Consider the following 22,989-nt stretch of genomic DNA (forward strand, 5'->3'; position numbering starts at 1 on the left):
GCTTTACCAGATCGGATATTCCAAACAAGAACTATGTAAGTTGTTCCCTGGGATCGGCCACCATATGTGTAGTATACCTAGAGAGGTTAGTGAACTTTAGCCCGTATATTTGGACTGACATCGAACTTTGCATCAAGTTCATAAATTTGTGGGCCTTAGCCTCCCTCTACTCTCTTTAGAAAAATCTATCCAGAAAAGCTCCAGTAAAATAGTCCCACGTCACGAGAGCTACATTCTTACCCCTATTGTATTTCCACTGCGTGAACCAAATATAAGCCACATCCTTAAGTTGATAGGATGCTATCTCAACACTATCAGTACCAATCACTTGCATTACCTCAAGAATCTTCTTGATCCCATCAACAAAATTATGTGGTTACTCACCAACCTTTGACTCTAGAAACTCTGCAGGATTCATACGAACAAAGTCTCAAACCCTGGTTGCAGCTGATCGACAGTGGGGTTTTCAAGAATTGGGGCCTGCTAATTAGCCTGGCTGGCTACGGTCTGAGCCAATAGCTAGATCGCATTACATAACTCTACATTCGTAACCTCACGGTTCATGACTAGAGGAATTGTGTTAGCATTGTGTGCATTAGCATTTCGTGTGTTAGCTCTGCGAGGAGGCAAGATCTGAAATGCATAACGATGGATTAAAAGGGAGAACTTGAATCACACTTCATCGCATGATAGAGATAGCAAAAGAACAGATGTTTTTCTTAGAACACTTAGTAGCCTCCCCGTCATAGATGTGGCGCGCTTCACACACCCATGAAAGAGACTCTACTTAGTGTGGCTTTCAGACACCCTAGGACTCTTGATGCTAGCATATAACAAGCAAACTGAAAATAATTCAAGTAAGCAGAAACATAGCTTATAGCTGAGTAAATCTATACCAGTTCAACAAAGAATATAATAAGTTCAAAGGTGGAACAACCCAAAAACAACTAAATTCAACTCTATGTCTGAATGCCTTTACTATTGATGAGCTACTCGGACAAGTCCCAGCTAACTCTAAAATAGTGAAGCCAGTAATGAGCTAACTAAATTAAAAGAATAAAGAAATGTCCTCGAATGATGAGAAGGACTCACCACTAAAGTTGCTGAGTATGAACTGGAAATCGAGCTAAGCGCATTCTAGATGTTGAGCGCCTGAACCTACATCATACAATGATGGAGCGCAAAATTATTTTTCAATACTTTGAATGTACTGAGCATGCAGGATATATGCTAAGCTGAACAATGGAAATAGATATACTGAAGCATACTAAAAATTTAGTTGGATGCAATGACCAAGTATTAATAATGAAGATAATATGTTAAACTAAATTCTAAAGTAAATACTGAATACATGGTCAATGCAACATGAATTTCACTGTGGGAGATACTACTAACCGACATAAACCACATGAGCTAATGGTGGAGTCCAATGTATATGCCCCATCGAGGGGACCCAATATACCTTGTTGGGGTATAAAGGCATGACTGTGGTGCAATCACTAAAACTCATGCCCAGCAGTGGGGACTTATAAACCTACGCTGGCACGTAGTTCTAGGACTTGAGGGTACGCTGAACCCTAGTCCAACTTGGTGCTAAGGCTACTCCTAACTTAATGTAAAGCTAAAATGCGACTGAAATACTGAGCAGCTCAAAATACTGAAAAATATGGCATTCGAATTAGGAAGCATGATTGAATAACTAATTTGCCTAGCAAGTATAACTCATGAAATACTAATGATTAAAACAAGTTAGGGTTTCTTGAGTTCTATACATGGGACTATACTAATTCTGCAAGAAAACTGATAAACGTCAAAAACAACTCATCCAATACTAGGTGTAGGCGATCATAATCTAGTATATAACCCAACAAAGAGTTGGGGTCGAACCCATGGGGATCGGTACATGTTTGAATTCAATTATGAAGTTATAAATGTTGTCTAATCAGTTATAAGAATGCAAATTATCAAAAACATTTAGATAAATCAAAGGGGTTGACAATGAATGTTAGATGGGGGGATTTGGTTGGTCAATTAAAAACTACAACAAATACGAAAACGGGGGAAACAATAAGTAGAGAGGAATTCTCGGGGATGTGATCAATTATAGGTTAATTTTTCTACATGGTTAATTGTAATTTACTAACAATTGTTGAATCTTAGTGGGTAGGCTAGACTATTGATGCAATAGCTTTCTCTCGAACAACTATTACAATAAAAGCAAGTTCTCTCGAATCTCAACAAGCATAACACTATAAACAACCCAATACCTCAACTTATCTCCTCTCTCAAACTAGATAGGTAGAATCGAGTTTAGGATTCACTCTCTCGAGCTGAACCCACAGCAACCCAATCATTACAATCATTCACCTTAGTTCTAAAACCTCTTTTTCAAGCAGGCCCAAAACACTAAGTTAGAATTGCATTTGCCACTATAATTCATCGGTTAATACACAATTATCAATTAAACTCACTTCAAATCAGCATTTAAATCAATAAACAACAATACTCATAGGCTAATTAAAGCAAATAATCACATGATCACACCCCAAGAATTGGGGTTTAGCTACACATCATAAAAAGGAAGAAACGATTACCAATTATGTTATCCATAAACTGGGTAATGGTTCCCAAATACTTATAATGCTTCAAATCAACTTAATTTAAAAACCCAATTGAAAACTCCGCAAAACCAAGTCTCAAACGAAAGCTTCAAGTTCTACAATGGAAAATTACTTAAGAAAATAACTCGATTCAAGACTCAGCTCCTTTTATCTTATTTGAAATTCAATTTATAGTTGCCCAAATATTGTCCTTCAGGACCACTAGGCGAATTAAGTCGAGCGTCGCCAACCATTCGTGACTTCTACCTTCATGAAGTATGGCCTGCAAATCATTTTTTCCCCTTCTCTTTCACAATCTAAGATGTTCACAATCCACCCTATTATTCATTTAAGCATGACTCATTGGTGACCCCATTTCTTTTGTTCATTTCCCAACTTTATTTCATAAACTCTTCTCTTTTTTAATCCTTTTTCATTTCTTTTTCTTTTTCTTTTTTACATGGAGGGGTTTCATCTTTTTCATCATGATCCTTCAAAGGAGAATTTTCACATTCCTTGATTTTCCTTCTTTTTCACCACACCCACAACTTAGGCTTTTGGCCTAAGTTTGCTATTCAAACAAACCACTACTTCATGAAGGTTATTGGTGATGGGGCAAAGAGGTAAAAGTTGTTCAAGTTTCTTCCAAAAAAAAGGATAGGCTCAAAAGATGCCAAGCTAGGTTCACACTCTCACAAGGTGGACAAAAAGAGGTATAATATCAATTTTGGTTCACTCTTCACAAATTGGGCCTAAGCTTATTTCAATCGCTTGCCTACTTCAATCAATCGGACTAGCGGGGTAAGTTCTTGGTGTCATCAAGCACATAGTTCAAGACAACCTTATCACACATGGCATTTGACACAATCATCAAACAAGAATCTACAATTTTCAGCCAGCGTGCAATGATTATCACAAGATATCAACTCAATAACCGGTTAGTCACAACGAGATGCTAGTAGTTCACATATGACCTATGTAACTCAATTTGCCTCATCTATCCTCATACTCATATCATCCAATTGAGAGCACTATTCAAGTCATCGGTATTGACCACAACTGACACTCAAAATTGCAAGAGAATAGCCACATTCACACACATCAAGATGTGGAATTTTTTTTAAATCAGTTCAAACCATTTGCAATTCAAACCAAAGGACACCCACAATATATATATATATATATATATATATAAAGAACAAGAAAGGAAAGCGAAAATCCACAAAACAGCCCAGAAGAGGTAGGTATGGTATTGCTAAGCCTAGGTGAACTCTGTATGTCGGTAACTCCATCTGTCAGGAATCAGTGCCCAGCTCAGCAGCAACTTTAGCTCCACTAGAGCCCACCATAGATGTCTCCCTCAAAGAAGCCTGCACAACTATCTCAACCATGGCTCCCTCAAGATCTGCCAAGCCATCATACATGGTTGCGTCTCTAACACCGAGCTCCTCCTCATCAGTCTCAACCTCACAATCTACAGCAGTACTCTCTCTATCAACATCTCTGGGCGTAGTAGCTGGAGGAACCTCTGAACTAGCATGAACATCTACGCTCGTGATGTCAGGGATCTCAACTCTGTTGAATAGCATCGACAAATATGTGGACTTTAGCTCGTCAAAATCTTTCTTTGACCCAACACATTTAACATGCTTAGACACAGGATTTCACAAATTAAGGCCGATTAACATTAATTAAAACTAAATACGGGTAAACAAAATACCACACAATCAGCAAATCAGCATTCATACGCAGAGAACAACTACACAACGATCAAGCATTCAATTTTAACCAAAATGTAAAGCGGGGTTTGGAAAACCAACCTTATATGTCGAAAATTTGTAAAGCTAGGCAAGCAAAGAATCCTCCCCGAGTTATCAATCCCATACACAGAGCAAGTAAATAAAGTATGAAAATAAGAAAATACGATTGTGAAAGTTTGGAAGTCAAAAAGTGTGAAAATGAGAGAGATCTTTGATATTAAAAATGATTTGTCCTTAAAGACTCTTCAGTTCATGCGCCAGTCGGCAATCACGACTTACGTCGCCAACCCACTCGGCGATGCGCCAAATAGCGCTTTAGCCCGCCGAGTAATACAGAACCTCTAGAAAGCTAGTTTGTTCAAACAGCGGTCTAAGTCGGGCTTACAAACCGATTCTGCGAGTCACCGACTAGATCTTTGGCTCACCTAGTTACCATTTTCCCAAAACTTCAATTTTTCAACCTGCACATTCAACACCCGTGAAATGGGGAAGAAGTTGAATAAGTTCATCATCATCAAAAAGGGAGGAAATGTTATTTTGGAGCTGATGTTAAGTTTTGATGATTTAACAAACTTAGGGATCTAACAAGGGACTAAATCTAGAAAAGAGTCTTATGGTATTGGGACTGATGATAGGGGAATGAACGAGATCAAGGGACGAAAGTTGAAGTTGTTGGATAATAGTTTGTCGTCATCAAAAAGGGGGAAATTGTTATTTTAAGCTGATTTGAAGTTTTGATGATTTAACAAACTTGCAGTTCTAACAAGGGCCTTGGTCGAGGACAGACAGGATACATGAAAAAGTCAAAACACAGTTGTTTAATAGCTATCACATCTGACATGGTTGGTGCACAGCTTTTCAGAGTAGCAGGCTTTTAGCCAATGGCTTTGTTCGAAGCGTTTGTGTCTATTTGAATATAGTCTCTTCTCCAAAGACACAACTCAAGATCTAGAAAACAAAGTTTTCAATTTCTAATAATTCGTAAACTCAAAAAGAAAAAGCCATCTTCAAGGAAGAACACTGCTCATACTCAACAAAGGACTTGATGGATTGCTGAAGCATCGTTGTTGTATTTTTTAGCTTTGTATGTTATGTTCTTATATTGTAAATATACTCTTAAGGTATAAAGGATAGTAGATCGGTTGTTTGTCTAAGTCTTTAGTTTGAGTCGTATTAACTAGAGTTACTTAATCAAATTATCTACATTTTAGTCAAGCCTTTTTACATCATGGTTTTGATGTTGTCTTGGGTAAAGTTACTTAGGAGTGTCAACTAGAGTTAGTTGATGTGTGGTGCAGCAGATTTGCTGCTTGTTTATGCTCTTATCGTCGTGATCAGAGTTGGTGACTAGAGTTAGCCTTGTTGAGTTCTTGAAGTCCACATCAACTAGAGTTAGTTGGTTTAGTGGGCAATAGAGTTATTGCTTTGTTTTCCTTTGTAGTAGAGTTGCTACAGTAAGGGGGAAGGGATTAAGAGTTTAATTCCTAGGTTGCAAGAGTTTTTAATATGAAACTTTTCTCCATTTGAGTGAAATGTAGTTTGGGTTGAAATCATGTGAGTACAAGTCGTGACTTTCACCGCCCTTGAGCAAGGGAGTTTTCACGTAAAATCCTTGTGCTTGATTTACTTTGAGTTGTTTATTTTTCGCACTATTATTGTTTTGGTGGACCTGGTCCAGTCATCACTGGTGGACGCATCTATTCTAACAAAGAATGATTGGGTATGTGGTTTAATTAAATGACTAGACCCAAATGCTCTTCGTGAATGCGTTCAAGAGGGTCTGCGATCGCGGACGCCCAAAAAATTATCGTTTGCAAATGTGGCGAAGATCCTATAAATGTGAAATAAAAGGCAACAAGAGGTCCTGATTGTGGTAAGTGACTTGCAATCATAGAGGGTTAACAATATGCGTCCAAGCCACACGATCATGGAGGACAACCAATCAAGCCTTCATAAACACTATCAATGGGTCTCGCAAATGCAGAGGGTTAAGTTGATTGCCATCAGCTGGTTTTGGCAAGTCCCGAGTTCTCCAATGGGGTTTTGAGATTCGTTCAGAACCTATGTGCGTAAATTAGATATGCTACATACCAAATTCAACATTTTTTATACGATGGAGCAGTCAAAACTTCCATCTGAAGTCATATAAATAAAAAGTGGGTCCCACACTCAAACTTTGTTTTACCCAAAATCAACCAGGGGGATCGAAAGTATCCCGGAAGACTCAACATCCACATGAACAATTATTCTAAACCAAACTTGATGTTCTGGAGAAAATTGCTTTGTGACGCTGTCTTCTTGAACTCTTGACCCAAGTCAATAATTCAAGTTTCAAAAGCTCCAAAACACAGAACCTTACATAAAACCATATGAACTATTAGGTGACAGCGTTGTCAGTCCCAACAAGTCACAAATGACTTAGGATCGCTACAGGAACACTCTAAAAGACAAAAAGAAGGAATTTTAATAGAAATGACCTAGAGGACCATTACAATTTAGTATGAATTGTATGTGATTTTAGATTGAACTTGTTAGGTATTAGATTTCCTTCCATTTATTCCACCTTTCTTGATTCCCCTAGAAGTGTTGAGCTTGTTGTGGGTGGAGGGATCCTTAGTTTAGGCTAGTAGTATTTTTTATAGTATAAATTAGTGTGATTATCCTAATTAGGATTGATGCTTGAGGCCTTAGTCTAGGTATGATCCTGAGATGCATTTGAATGTATGATCACCCTTTTAGCTGTGTGTTGCTCCCTATAGGGATTGTTTTAGGTTGCTTATCTTATGTTAGGGCTTGACAACTTAGTGTTTGGTCGTATCCGTAAGTCGACATTCATTGTGCTCAGTTGTGTACTAGAGTAGTATATTGGGGTAAGGTGTCAAACCTTAAGTTATTGCTACCATTAGTTGATTTTGAGACTCTTTTTGATCTCTTATCTTTATGAGTATCGTCAGCATGTTATAATTTTATTGATCTTGTTGTTATATTGTTGGGATCGATGTCATGGTCAAGGACAAGTTGAACTACAGGTTAGTTCTCAACTTTAGCAATATAATAGTATTGGTATTGTGTTTGTAGTTGTACGTTATTATTATTTGGATGATGGTGGTGTCATGCATTGCATTGGTTGATCATTCTCTCGTGTTTTATGGTACGATATTGATTCAATCATTGTATCATCATTAATACTTTGAGAAAGACTATTTTTATATCGTCACTATTTTAAACTATTTTTAATAGGAGTCGTACAACCTAGACCACTTGATAAACTGGTTTTTTGAGATATACAAGGTGTCAAGAATGTGATCCTTTTCTACTTGAAACATTAGATGCATCTGGGATGTGCTCAGCTTTTTACATGACTAGCCGGCACATCGTAGCCCTTTTCAGCATTGGTTTGGGTACTTATACCACCGGAACCATGTCAGACTAGATTTGCAACCATGACAGAGAAGATTCGGTACCGCAATAGATATTGATATATTTGTAAGTCCTAGTTCAGGCCAAGGAAATGTATATAGACTTCCTGCGTCCCTATGGGTACCTCCGGTCGTGTGCCTCATTGTACAATAAAAGGGAGCTATATGGGTCCTACAACACTACATGGAAAGGGATGTGTATATACTTGGTTATTGATGGTTCAACTAATTTTACTACATTTCCTGCATTCATATGCATTGCCTATCACTACTATAATTGTCTTCTATTTTCACCCTCCAATTTTATGGGGCCTGGTTGGGTTATGGTAGAGGTCCAATTAGGTTATATTTTTACTATACTCATGTATTCAGATGATTGTGTTGATAGTTGTTAGGTTGTGGCTTAGATTTACTTGGTGTTGGTTCTCCCTGGCTTGGTTAGTGACTTCCATAGTATAACTCCATCGTGAATAGGTTGTTGGACTTGTACCTCTAGGTATGTCCTTTGACTCAGTTTCTTTACCCTATGTATCTTATTTCTTCATTCTTATTTCTTATTCTATCATATTATATCTCCTGCTTAGATGTTTGTACTATACTTTCCTTACTTACCCATTGTTTATACGTGCCTTGTGTTTGGAGCTCAATAAACCGATGCCTATTGAGTATTGTTTGTTGGTACTCATACCACACTTCTACACTCTGTAGATCATAGTACAAATTCTCACCATTGATTTGGATCTCGTGCGGAACATTCTGAGGCTCCTAACATTTGATGTTTCCGATATTCATCTATTTTGGCCAAGACTAGTCTTTATGTTGCACTCAGAGACAGTCTGTACTTATATTTGTATTTTTATCAACTTTGTACTCCTATTATGATTAAATGCTCGTACTGACTGATGTTAGGTCTTGGGGATGGTTTCATGTATATTTATGTTGAAGTCTCTTTCTTCTCATTATTTTTAGCTTCATGCTTCTTATTGTTATCTTTTGCTTGATAGTTTGTTGCCTACAATTCTGAGCTATGGATTAAGCTTACCTGTTGGTGGTATATATTAGATGTCATCATGACCTGAGAAATAGGATCGTGATAACCTGGATAAACTAATTTGGGTCTTTGCCCATTTAAGCTCCAATTTTTTGTGGTTTTAGGATTTAGGCCTAGGATATTACCTTTTCTTTCATAGCCTTGGCGGAGATTAACTCAAAGAAGATGGATAGTTAATCCTAGGTCCAACTAAGAAATCTAAGGGTGTTGAGTCTAAGAGTGGGGTCACCGGGGAGGATCACATAGGAATAAACGGAATAGGTCAGTTTGAGAGAATCTTCGTAACAATTTGTGTAAAATATGAACAATAAGTTAATATAAATTTTAAATAACTTTTCCAAAGATAATTAGACATAGATTTATCTTCCAATTATTCTAATAAGGATAGTAATTCTTATGTCTAAGGATCACTATCATGGTGAAAATGAAAGTTGTCCCATCAAATGCAAGAATTCGTTAATTGTGATCCAAAAACATGATAATCTTGGTTGACTATAGCATTTAGAACATATTTGAAAGAGAGACATGAAACAAGAGATCATTAAAAACACTCGAACTTGAATAGGGGGACTTTGTGACTGTCATGACCCAAGGTAGCTCCTAGGCGTAACATGACGTACAAGATCCCGAGAGACCCCATACAAGCCACTTAGTTTTCATAATATATGATAGTAGAATAACAAGATTAAAAAGACCATTTCAAGATATCAAAGTTTTATAAAGATATGTGGAAATCTAAACATCGTCTCATTAGACATCTAGTACATAAGAATGAAATTGGGTCTAGCCATGCATCATGTCCAAAACTGAAGGTAAGAAAGAAAACTGAAAACAATGAAAGTTTGTCCACGAAGCATGAGGACTCACCCAAGCTTGGAATCTCTCAAATCAACCTCTAGCCATGAAACTGAGAACCCTGACAGTCGGACCATACATTTGGGGAAATATAGGCAAGAGTATGCATTTGTACACAATATGTACCAAGTATGATAGTCATGCATAAAAATATTTAAATCATGCTAAAATAGGACATTTTCATGAGCATGCAATGATCAAGCTAAAACATGAATCTTGTGAGTTAGTAAACATAAGTCATAAAACATGATCAATGCAAGTGAACATCATCTTAAAACATATGAGAGATACTTCTTGAAGTAACCTTAGTTCATCATAACTTGCTTGTGGGAAGTAGCCTTAACCGACAATAAGACCATGTGAGCTATCAACATGGAATTCGGTGTCTTCCACACCGAAAAAATTTGTCCTACTTGCCAAGGTAAGGACCATGAACTTCTAGCGATTGTGGATCCACTAGCTAATTTATATCTAGACATATCCTATGTTGGCAAATAGTTTTAGAGACTTGGGTAATTGCCACTTGTCCACTCGGTACTAAGCTTAACTTCCATGGAATAGTTCCTAATTCTATTCATCTTAGCTCTTAAAGGAACATGGGTAATCACCTCTAGTCCTTACATCATATGACATGGTTAATAATCTCTTGTCGTTCAATGGAGAGCTTGGGTAATCGCATCTTGCCTCAACATTAGCATAACTCATTAATCATTGGTTCATTTTAGGTGAGAAGACCTTTCAACCTTAAGAACTCTTACTATGTGAGAAAACCTTTCACAATCATGCTTTCATGTGTATATGAGAAATCCTTTCAACAACTCAACAACAAAAACATCATCATTTATACTTTACTCTCAAAGCATCCTTAAAACATTTACATAAATACCATAAGAACACTACAAGAAAAACTGCCTATAAGGAAGGGAAATCTCGTCCTTAAATGTCCAAATCTGGTCGCAAATGGCCTATTACGACGGCAAAATGCTGGTCGCCACTCGTCCTAACAGGCTTCTTCGCTAAAGATTAGTTGCGACGGGTGTCTATATCTGGTCGTTAAATGTCATTAGAGATGGCAACTAATATAGTCGCTAATGTACATTTAGAGACCGTGAATCCCGTCCCAAATAGGCAATTTTTATATTTGAAAAATAGCTATTTGTGACCATTAAACCTTTTTTGTGAAGAGTAAGTACGTGGTCCTAAATTACTCAATCGCGACAAGCAAATTCCTTGTCCTAGATTAATCTTTAGAGACGAGAAATTGCCTTGTCCTAGATTAACCTTTAGAGAAGAGCAACTACCTCATCCTATATTAATATTTAGAGACAAGCAACTACTGAGTCCTCTAATTTACCGCGAACTGTACATCAACTTCATATCATAAAATTGATAAATTTCATCACTAAATATAAAATTCTACTAATAAAAAATTCAATACAAGATGATGATAAATATACTTTCAATATTTGCTCAACAAAAAATACTTAATCAATTAGCATCCCGAGCTAGACTATGTTATCAAGTTTTACATAACGTTCTTAGCAAAATAATACTGAGCTTGTGCATCTTCTAAACTTTCATCTTGACTTGTAACTTCAATCTTCAAAAATCTGTAAGAACAAAATTTTTCAAAGATCATAAATACCTATTGGTATATAATAATATCTATGAAGTTACACTAGATTAGTTAAAGTGCTCACCACAAAAGAAGTGTAGAATTCATCAATTCTACAGAAACCTCAACAAGCTGCAATAGCACAAAAAAAATTATTAGAGAAGTTCAATATGATGGATTTTATAGACTTGAGAATATTCAGAGGACTTGGGTTGAAAGAATTGAGAATACTACGAACAACTAAGAAACTATGATGAATTAACACAAAGAATAATCTTTATGGAGGGTTGTAATCGCGTAACAGTCTGCTTAAGTTGATATCTGTTCTGGTGGTACTTATGTGCTTCGCTCCTTATGTTGTACCCAAACTTACAAAAGCCTCAATAAATCAGCTCCATGTGTGTTAGGCTTTCTATGTTCAGATAGTTTGAAGTAGATGTAGTTGTTATTGGGTACTATGTTCTGAATGTTCTAGTATAGGTCTTGTGATATTTAACTTATCGCCATAGTATCTAGTTCAATTATGGTAAAAGAATTCTAAAAAGCATACTGATAATCAACAACTCTTTGGTTGAGAAACACCAATTCTCACTATCATAAACTGTAGAGAAACATCCTGGAGTGATAAGACTTTAGCCACGGTGCTACACAAACTGGATGTCGGCAAAATTGATTTTGGTCAATTTTTGGGGTCACAGATGATTGGAGATAACACATTAATGATCATTTTATACAACATATAAAAAATATATAGTGAGGGAAATTGTTATAGCGAGTAGATATGTAGGACACGTGATAGACGAGTACATTGGGATCTGATGCTTAGAAGAGCCTACAAGGTTTACGTGTATACAAATTCCAACTGAAATGATCTACAAGCAGAAGAAAACATATGCTAGCTAGCACTCATCAAGTGGGAGTCGTATTCATTTACTTATCAACTATTTGAAGTAGGAAAATAAAAGAACAAACGAAGTTTAGTTTCACGCAACAGTGCAGAGAAGTATGTGAAAATAAAGCAAGAAGAAGATGTGCAGCAGTGGCAAGAAGTCTAGTGAACTTATGGTTCCTCGATTAAGAAGTTGATGTTTGTTATTGCAAGTGCAAGAAACAACAGCATGCCTGATAGTTATGCAGAAGTGTTTGAAAACAGAGAAAAAAAATGTGCAGCAGTGAAATGTGCAGCAGTTAATTAGTTGTTCCTCTGTTAAGCAACTAGTTCTTCTAAAATTACAAACAAAGCAACAACAACAGCATGTCTGGCAGCTATGCAGAGAAGTGTATTTATAATAGAGCAAGAAGAGTATGTGCAGCAGTGACTATACACGATTGAATTCGAGCAACTTCTAAAGTGACTATACACAAATCAACAAAATTAATTAAAAATTGTTACTTACTTGGTTAACAAAACAAGACAGTGGTTATTCAGCTTAAACGGGTGATGTCGTATGCAAGATATGTGACTTTGAAGAAGTTCCCCATTTCACGTCTCTAGCCTTTACTTCACCACCAAAGTAAAATACAGGGCTACGATTTTGAGGTCCATAACATTTTTCTACTATCTCTAAGCTCGATAGAGATGGCTCGGCTTTCACTATTTCTTTGATCTGAGCCTACAACGTATATAAAAGGACATATTCAATTAGAGCCCATAATATTTAAAGCAATTTACTCATTCAATTTATCAAACACACATGTTTTACAATTACTTCAGGTTTAACAAGCTTGTTACTTTTCATACAAGTCTGAATGAAAATAGTCTTCAAATTTTGTGGGCTGCCAGCTTTCTCGCCCATTACATCAAAGAAAAACATGTCAATTAACAGTTCAAAATAAATGAAAGGCACAAAACTAAACATTAGGAATTGAAAGAACATTTCCCAATGATACAGAGAAATAATTTTGAGACTTAACCATTGATTCTCTACGCTGCATTTTCTACACTATTGGAAGCTATTCGATCTGTTGTTGTAGACATTTGATGGCAGTTAAGAACCACGATAAAAGGGCCAAATACCCAGTCATTAAATACACTACATTTGTTACCTCAATAACTACCCACATGTGATCCAGTTTTTGTTGCGAAATATCACGCCATGATTATACCCCCAATGAACTCATATTACAATCAAGAATTATTTATTCCAAGTGTCCCAAAACATATTGTTATTTGTTCCAACCGTCCGATTATTGTAAAAGGTTAATTTCAGTAGTTGATGCCTTAATATTTGAGCTTTGTGAAGGGCATTGTGGATTCAGAAGAACATCCTTTTAACATCTCCAGAGATATGTTGCAGTAGAAAATGATCATGAAGGTTATTCGCAAGACTTTGGAGAAGAATCGTGTTACTCTATTCATTGAAATTACAGAGAACACAGAGGATTAAAACAAATATTATGAGGCTTTCTCTAAGAAACTCAAGCCGTTGTCATCAATGGAAACATCTTCTGCACTCAAAAAAGTGAAGCCGAGGAAAATGAAGTAGCTTGCTTCTCATGGGAAGAGTTTGAACAAATGTTAATGAATGCAGATGTAAAATGCTAAGAACTGCATTTCGCTAACTAGTTATTGCTCCCTTCACTTAAGCATTGTGTCATATATATAGGGAAGTTTGGACCATGAACTTTATCATAAAAAGATGAGTGATATTTGCTCGATTATGTACACTAGCAGAACTACAGGAGAAAAAAAATGTGTCATTCTGACTAATGGTGCTTCCATTGGAGAAGTTCAGTCAATGGATGAACTTCTCCCTAAAACAGATAAAGAGGTTATTTTTAGTTATCCCTCTTGTTTGGCTTAATCATATAACAAATCTCCAGTTGATCTATATACTTTCTACCTTATTCTCATTGGTGCAATAAAATCTAAGTGTGATCTCAATCTTGATCAATTCGTGTTAAATTCAGGGAACCACGGAGTACACATAGTTTTCATTCCTTACACTAGCTCACATATTTGATCCATTAATTGAGACATATTCCATATACAGGGGTGTTTCAATGGGATTTTTTCAAGGTGTAAGAGCATATATTCTTTATATAGTATATAACTTATAGTTTCTTAAAATACTAACTTGTACCTTCTATGGAAATTGATTCAACTAGATGTTTGCATCTGAATATAGAAAACGACTAGATAATGAAGAAGAATATAAAGAGCAATTTGAACAAAACAAACACGACAGGGAATTAAGAAAGGAAGAAAATTCAACGCTGAAGAAGAGGCATACCTATGAATTTAGATGGAAATCAACACGCAGAAGAGGGTAGAACTTCATTACCTACAACCTGTGCTTTCTCTATTTTGAGAAAGTGCTGAAGAAAACTGAAAGTATTAGCACAATGTTTTTTCTAGAGAATTGCGATTTGAAGATCTGCTACAGAGATTGTGATGAAGTCAATTTAGGGCTTTTCTATATTGAAAAATATGAAGTGAATTAATTAATTGTTCTGTATTGTGATGAGTTTTGTTTTAAAGAATTTTAATAATTTAGGTAAATTTTTGGCGCCTGATGAGTTTTTGTGATAAATTGAAAATGCATTTTTTCCCGCTTCTCACCACTATATTTACATTTTGGGACCAGTTAGAACTTTCTTTAGGGACTACATTTTGTACCTTCACAATAACATATAAAATTAGGGACAAGAATATAATCTCGTCCTAATACATGTACATTTTGAGACTAGATTATTAACTCGTCCCAAAATATTGGTCTTAATTAACAGTTTTTCTTGTAGTGGAACATGTTTAACTTCATAATCTCTTCTTTCATAATTCAAAAACCACATCATATCATCATAACTTGGAAAACATGGGAATTACATGTGTTCATGGGGAATCTTCATAAAACCATAGAATTTAATCAATTCATGCATAAGAGATCATAATTCAATCATTTAAATCAATAATCAAGAGAACAACATAAAAGAAAAACCCTAACTCAATTGGGGATTTCTAACTTTGAAATCGAGGGATTTGAGAACTCCATGAATGGAAGGAATCCATGGATGAAAACTATCATACCTCAATGTCAATTGCTTATATTCAATGTAGGAATTGGATACTTGGCTTGAAACCCTAAATTGAACCCTTCTTCTTCAAGCTTTCTAGAGAGAGAAATATTTGAGAGGAAGAAACTTGATCTTCTTTTGTAAATTTGAGAGAATGATCTTAATGGGTTTATTTTAGGGTTAAAATCACTTATCTAAGGGTTTTAAGTAAGGGCAAGATGACATAGTATCAAGATAAAATAATTAGAAAAAGACCCAACTGACCCTGACTTACAAGTTACGCGAACCTCCAGATGGAAAGCCCATACGAGCTGTCTCAAGGTCCATGAGTCGTCTGGGCTCTAGTGACCCTGGACCAGTGGCTAGGGGAATTCTGCCTCCCCTTCACAGCCACCACCACGAGCCGTCTAAGGGCTCGTGGGAGAGGAGTCCCTCTTGGCCAACTTCTGGAAGGCACCACAAGCACCACGACGAGCCGTGGTGCCCTTCACAGCTCGTGGAAGGTTCCATGAAGGTTGCCATGGCTCAGTGGAGGGCTAGTGACCTCCCACTTGACTCCCTTTTCTAGTCTTCTTAATTCCGAGGTGTTACAGTGACCTCTTAAAGACTGAAACTTTATTACACCCAAAGGGAGAAATTCTACGCAAAATCAAATGTGCTCAACTAAAATAATCCAGGTAATTAGTCTCATGAATTTGTCTAACATGCTACAATATAGAAAAAGTAGGTTTTTAAGGCTCGTGATAAAACTTAAAAAATAACATTGACCATATATTATATACCTTATTAAAACAACCATTAAATGCTAGACTCGCATGGTAGTGATATTAATAGAGCACAACAAAATCTAAAGGTAAGCATGCCCATGTATTCATATTGAATGATCAACAAAACAATTAGAGAAAGGAAATAGAAGTCCTGAGTAACTATACATAAACAAGAGGCTTAAAAAAGGATCAAAGCACCCCAAACAAAATCAAGGTAAATCAACCCAAAAGGCATGTCATAGAACAAAATAGAGAAAGCAAGTGAAGAGCTAAATAGGCAACAATTCTTTTTACAAAACTCTTTAGAAGTTCTTAGAGAAAACAAAGATGGAGAAGATGTCATGCTAAATTATGAACATTTTAGTCTTAAATATTGTTAAATAAGGTGCATACTAAGATGTACATAATCAGGAGATGTTAAGAATACACAAACGAAGACATTCCCAAAAAGACAAATGAACCATGCCTACACATAAACTGTGAGAAGGAAACATGTAATTTAAACTATCAAGATCAACATAAGGGTTGAACCTCTAAATTTTACCAATAATAAGCTTCAAACTCAATTACAAAAAGGCCACATTCAAATCATTGCTTATGAATTATATCTAGCCTTAGTTAAGCATTACATAAAGAATGAGTTTCAAGCCAGACCAAGTAGGATATGCCCACCGCATTGTTAAAATAAATTACTTAGCAATAAATTCAAAAGAAAATGAGGCAAGGAGGGTCTAAGTAACACACTTGCAGTCAGAAAAATTTAAACCAAGCACCCAGGAGTTGGTCTAAGCTAAACAGAGACGCAATCTAAAATGGATTATCAGAGGCATGATGAAGCTGAACTAGACAAAAATAAACCATACTCAAATAGTAACCAACCTACACTAGGCAGAGGACACCTGAACCAAATATTGATTGAGGTATATTATGAGCATAATATCATACTAGAGTAAGGAAAATTAAACTAACTTAAATGATGGCTATGAAAAAGTTCACAATAATATTTTAAAAAGAATATTCGAGCCAAAACTAAAATGAGACTATTTTAGAACTAGAAAGTCAATGTTAAACAATAAACAAAGCTTGAATGTGAGAAAAAATGAAGAAAAGGGGAAAAAATATACTAATAGAGAAGCTTGTTGGGACGACATTGAAGCCAACGAACTTCCACCTCCACAAAATGAACAAAGGGTAGAAAGAGGGTTAGAAATCTTAGATTCAAACCTTCACAGATTAAATTTTAGTAAGAATACGGTTCTCTTAGTTAAAAGTCTAACTCCCAATCGTGTCTAGAATAGAGAGAGATAGAGAGAGACAAAAAGAGAGGGGTATTTATATGAGATGAAAACCCTTTGGGGATAAGGATTATATATGGAAATTGTATGATCTTATCTGAAAATTGAATGAAAAATTGAAAAGAAACTCGAGAATATTGGGGATAATACAATTGTCTTTGTCTTCTGGAAGTTTCTTTGGTACAAAGCTTGTGCCTTGCATGAATTGTATGAATTTGAGGAAGGAGAGATTTGAGGTGTTGCACCGTATTGAGAGGTGATCTAGGGTTCTTCATCTCTTGGTCTCATCGTTTCTATTGAGGAAGAATTGAGTGAGGCGTGCCTGTTTTTAGAGAAACAAATGAAGTGCATCTGTTATGAAGAGAGAGAGAGTAGAGCATGAGGCTAGTGAGAATTTCTAAAAGAGAGAAAACGGGTGAGGCAAGTGTAATAGAGATCAATTGTTGGGCCAATTGATTAATTAAAATGTTGAATATTTGGGTCCAATAAACAAAGGTTTGGAGGGACCATTTCCTTTGAATGTTTTTTAACAAAAAATGTTAAATATATTTGGGATTTCTTGCATGGTGAATGAGATAATTTATATACTTAATTAATTTATTGAGCTTTTTAATTTTGACATGTAAAAAATAATTATTTTGATATAAAAGACTAATTATACCACTAAATTGTAACTTAATTGATTTTGAGAAAACAACGCGTACTTGATTTAATACTATTTTCTGACAATCTACTTTTCAAGTATTCAAAAAGTAAAATTATATAAATTTATTTATTATAAGTATATAGAAGTATATATTTTATTGAAAAAATTATTAAAATTGCCTTAAAATTGATTTGAGAATATTTTTTTATTCTATAAAATAATTATTTCAAGTTGTGGACCTTTCATTGGCTTGAGTCGATGAAAGAGATTTTGAGCAAATAAAATTGACGAATTTAAATTTTTCTGGCCACTAATTTATTTCTTAGAAAGTGGTGGTGTTGGCAAAATTTTTAAAGAATCATGACCGAATTCAGATATTGAGTTTCATGTATATATCAGGTTAAATAAAAATCCAGGCTACTTGTAGTTTAAGATGTTTGACAATGCACGATTTGGAAAGATATCAAAATTTATCCCAATGTCGATTTATGAAGAGACATGAAGGGTTGGCAATGAAATTAAGAAAGGTTTGGTGGAGTACAACCGAATTTTCAACATCGACCCCACTTACATGTCCCTAATCTTTAGAATCAATTTGCTTGTAGTTTGACTCAATCGGTTGAAAAGATAATTTCTTATGTGTCACGCCCCTTTTTTGACGACGAAAAATATTTTTTCAATTCTAGTGATAATATTGATTAGGGATTACTTTATTTTTTCAGAGTCGCCACTTGAAATTGAGTTATGGTGTTTCAAGTAAATTTTTTTGAAAAAATCCTTAATCAAAAGGAATGATTTTATATTTTTGTCTACGAACTAGAAATTTGGGTAGGAAATTTTGTTGATCGAGGAGAAGATATTAGGCATTTCTCGAGTCTCGTGGTTCTATCACAGTTATTTTTATTGACTTATACTTATTTTAAACTATATTGGATAAATTGAGTCTACATGTCATTGTTTGCTCGTATTTTTAACTGTTGAACTTTTATTGGTCTCAACCTAGATGCGGTACCGCATTCTTGGTCTTGACATACACCGTCTTAGAGGCATAAATACCTTCTTTGCACGAGTGCATCACATAAACTAATGACTTTAAAATGATTTTAAAGAAGAAGAGGTTTGTTTGTATAGAGAGTTTGATTGAGATTATAAAGGATTTTTTATTATTGAAGCCCATGGAAGGGAGCTTCCTTGTTTCTGGAGCAAAGGTAAAGCTTTAATCACCTTGCGCATCTTTCTATAAATTTTTTGGATTCCCTGAAATGTTCAGAAAAGTAGCACTTCATAGTGTCACCAGAATAATACTGTTGGAATCATTGCTTGAAACCTACCCAAATCCTCAAAAAATATATACTATAAAGCAGAGACAAAGACCCTTCTCCACAAAAAAATTCCCTGAGTATGAAATGCCTTCAGTGACATGGGGAATAGTTCAAGGGCGAAAGGAAAAACTGGTGTCTCTCGTCATAATTTCTGACTATTTAAAGAGTATAGGGATAGTACCCGATGAACTACAAAACCTAGAATTGCCATCCACTGTTGAAATCATGCGTCAACGTGTTGAATTTCTTCACAAACTTGGCCTAACAATTGATGATATTAATCAGTATCCCTTGATGCTTGGTTATAGTCTGACGAAAAATGTGATACCTATTTTAACCTACTTAGAAAGAATTGGGATTGAAAGGTCAAGACTTGGTGAATTTATTAAACTTTACCCACAGTGTCTCCATGCTAGTGTTGTAGTGGAGCTTGTTCCAGTTGTCAAATTTTTACGAGGACTTGATGTTGAGAAACATGATATTGCCTATGTTTTAATGAAATATCCTGATTTGTTAGGGTTTAAGCTTGAGGGAACAATGAGTACTTCAGTGGCCTATTTGGTTAGTATTGGGGTTAATCCAAGGGATATAGGGCCAATGGTAACACAATATCCATATTTCTTAGGAATGAGAGTTGGGACAATGATTAAACCATTTGTAGACTATTTGGTTTCGTTGGGTCTGCCAAAGAAAATTTTAGCAAGGATGCTTGAGAGACGGGCGTATATACTTGGATATGATCTTGAAGAGACAGTGAAACTTAATGTAAACTGCTTACTCAGTTTTGGAATTAGTAGGGAAGCTTTGCCTTCGGTTATTGCACAGTATCCACAAATTATTGGCTTGCCTTTGAAGGCTAAGCTGTCATCACAACAGTATATCTTAAACTTGAAGCTCAAGATCGATCCTGATGGGTTTGCTCGTGTAATTGAGAGGATGCCACAAATTCTTAGCCTCCACCAGCATGTGATATCGAAACCTATCGAGTTCCTTCTTGAGCGGGGTTTTTCAGTTGAAGATGTGGCTAAGATGATCATAAAATGTCCTCAGTTAGTTGCTTTACATAAGGGCCTCATGAAAAGTGGCTATTACTTTTTTAAGAGCGATATGGGCAGGTCAATGGAAGAACTTGTGGACTTCCCAGACTACTTCACTTATAGCTTGGAATCCAGAATCAAACCAAGGTATGAGAGGTTGCGCAACAAGGAAATCAATTGTTCTTTGGCTTGGTTTCTCAACTGCAGCGACCAAAGATTTTAATATATAGAGCCTGAAAGTTCTGGTCCGTCATTTTGTATGGGTGGGAAGTTAGAGATGTCATGCAGTGATATTGCATCAGAAGAGGAGGAGAGTGATGATGAAACACTTTATAGACGCACTGTCACTTTGTAGGAACTTTGTAAGTGAATTTGGCTTAAATTATAATATCTTTTAGTATTAGTTGTATTCTTCGATTATGATATCTTTTAGTATGGTTTTTGCTTAGTATCCTAGATTTTAAACCTGAATTGTGATATTTTCTAGCTCCATGCAAGGAAGCTTCTCTTATATTTTATACATTTTAGATTTTCATCTTCAACAATATACTCTTCTAAATTTTTGTGATTGTTTCTGTCCCATATATAGAATTACCATCTTTCAAAGCTAGTACGTCGACTATACTCTTTAGTCTCTGTTTCATGTTTGAAGCCGTTAAAGGATCATAGTTTGTGATTTGTGATGCTTGTTAGCATCCTAGCTATTGGATTCCTGAATTGAGAAATTATGTAGCTCCAACAGGGTACCGTCCGTCATTTGAAGGCAAAATATCTCGTGGTAATTTTATGTCATGCTCTACTTTAGACATCTTCAAATCGATAGAAAGTACCTTAGCTTGGGGTCTACCATCCTGGCGAGAGCAATTCTAATTACTTCGAGCAGTTACGTGTAAATTGTACTTTGCAGATCATGTTTTCTGCCATTCTTATAGCTTCATCTTTTGATGATATGCCATTTCTACAATGATAACTTGCAGCTCACTCTGTATTAGACTTTTCAATAAGAAGAAGTAATTCCTCTTTACTTTAGTGGACCGTGTAGGGCCCAAGCCTAGTGATAATTAGGAAATGAAGCGCTACCCTCAGGGTCTGGTCTAGTGATAAGAGCCCAGCACATGACGTGTGGGTTAGGCACACATCACGGGTTCAAACACTGCCGAAACAAAAGTATGGTATTTAAGTGGAGAAGGATAGAGGGGTGAGCTCATTATCCACTGATTTTGAACCATGCACCAGTAATCTCCTAGAATTTCTCGGTTATCGCCAGAAACCTCTAGAAGGACAGAAATTCTTCAGTATCTTGCATTGCTCATGGTTGATAGATCTACAGCATAAAAGTTACAAGCAAGTTGAGCTATGCTGTGCAGTCCTCTTTTGATGTTTTGTGCTCCATGTCCTAATAGAACCCTTCTTCTAAGTGAAATCATTCACATGCGAAGTATTGAAAGTTGGTGAAATAGAATTGAGCATGCCAAAAGTTGAATTATTCACTACCTATTTTTGTCTTTATTATCTACTAAATTTATTATTGGTCGCATATTTTCTATTAATGTTACATACGCCAACAGATCTGATGGCTTTGCAGGTCTGCTAGTCCTTTCTATTCTTTACAATGGAGGTTAGGTGAGTTTTTAACCATGAACATGAAAACTGTGCAGGGAGAAGTTCCTTCTCTAAGCTGTGCATGTTATCTTACAGGCCATAATTTTTTGAAGCAATACACCTGCTGCAGCCATGTCGGTTAAGGGAAGATTGATCAAATATAAAGTTCCAATATTTTTCTTTGTATCCGCAAGCCTGTGATTTCATTTCAACTAATATCATCAGCGTACAGCTTTTGGTTTTTCACAAGATATCTTGTTATCCAAGTCTCCAAGTTTTAACACATTGGAGCAATCAGCAGTATTTTCTACCAATGGTATTATGCATGTATAATCCATGTTTTTTTCATAACCCCAATTAACTTGGAAGCCTAAGTCTTGTACGCTCAGAATGACTCTTTAGTTCTGCTGTTCTCCTTCTACCTCCCCTGTAGTAGCTGGCAATTCATTAGGTCACTGGTTTGATCATAGCAAGTTTTAGGTGAGATTTAGCAGTTTGGAACTGTCATCTGTGCTTTATTTCTGCTGTACTTCCTTGTTTTCTTCCTTAAGGGTTCATATGCCCACTGTATAATGAAACATCTTCTGAATTGACATTATAGCAGGGTAAAAGACTTGATTGAAGGCGGCATGAATGGTCAGAATTCAGCGGGTATAGGTAAGGTTTGAATGGCCTTCTCATGGTTGACATTGTGAATTCTCTATGGTTTCACTTGATGAGCATGCCATGTTATGGTTCTTTTTATATTCTTTTTTGTTGTGATAGAAAAGGGGGCAATTATGAATATCCTATCCATTTTCTTATGTACCTTTCTCTGTTGACCTTTTATAAGCAAATGAACATGTTGAATCTGTGATGTGGAACTATAAATTATCAGCTGAAGAAAATTTTCAGATTGTCGGTTTTAAAAGGTTGAACATGCCTCTACCTGGCTTCATAACTACATTCCATCAATCCTCTTTCTCCGACACCTTTCCTCCCCTGTCCCACAGTTATCCTATTCCAC

The 22,989-nt window shown here is 36.0% G+C and overlaps 1 pseudogene; it reads left to right on the top strand.

The window, feature by feature from the left end:
• Positions 1-19,182: 19,182 nt before the first annotated feature.
• On the top strand, positions 19,183-22,687 carry LOC125865590 (transcription termination factor MTERF4, chloroplastic-like; annotated as a pseudogene).
• The last annotated feature ends 302 nt before the right edge of the window (positions 22,688-22,989 follow it).

Source organism: Solanum stenotomum, chromosome 5, assembly GCF_019186545.1.
Source record: "Solanum stenotomum isolate F172 chromosome 5, ASM1918654v1, whole genome shotgun sequence".
Taxonomy (NCBI): domain Eukaryota; kingdom Viridiplantae; phylum Streptophyta; class Magnoliopsida; order Solanales; family Solanaceae; genus Solanum; species Solanum stenotomum.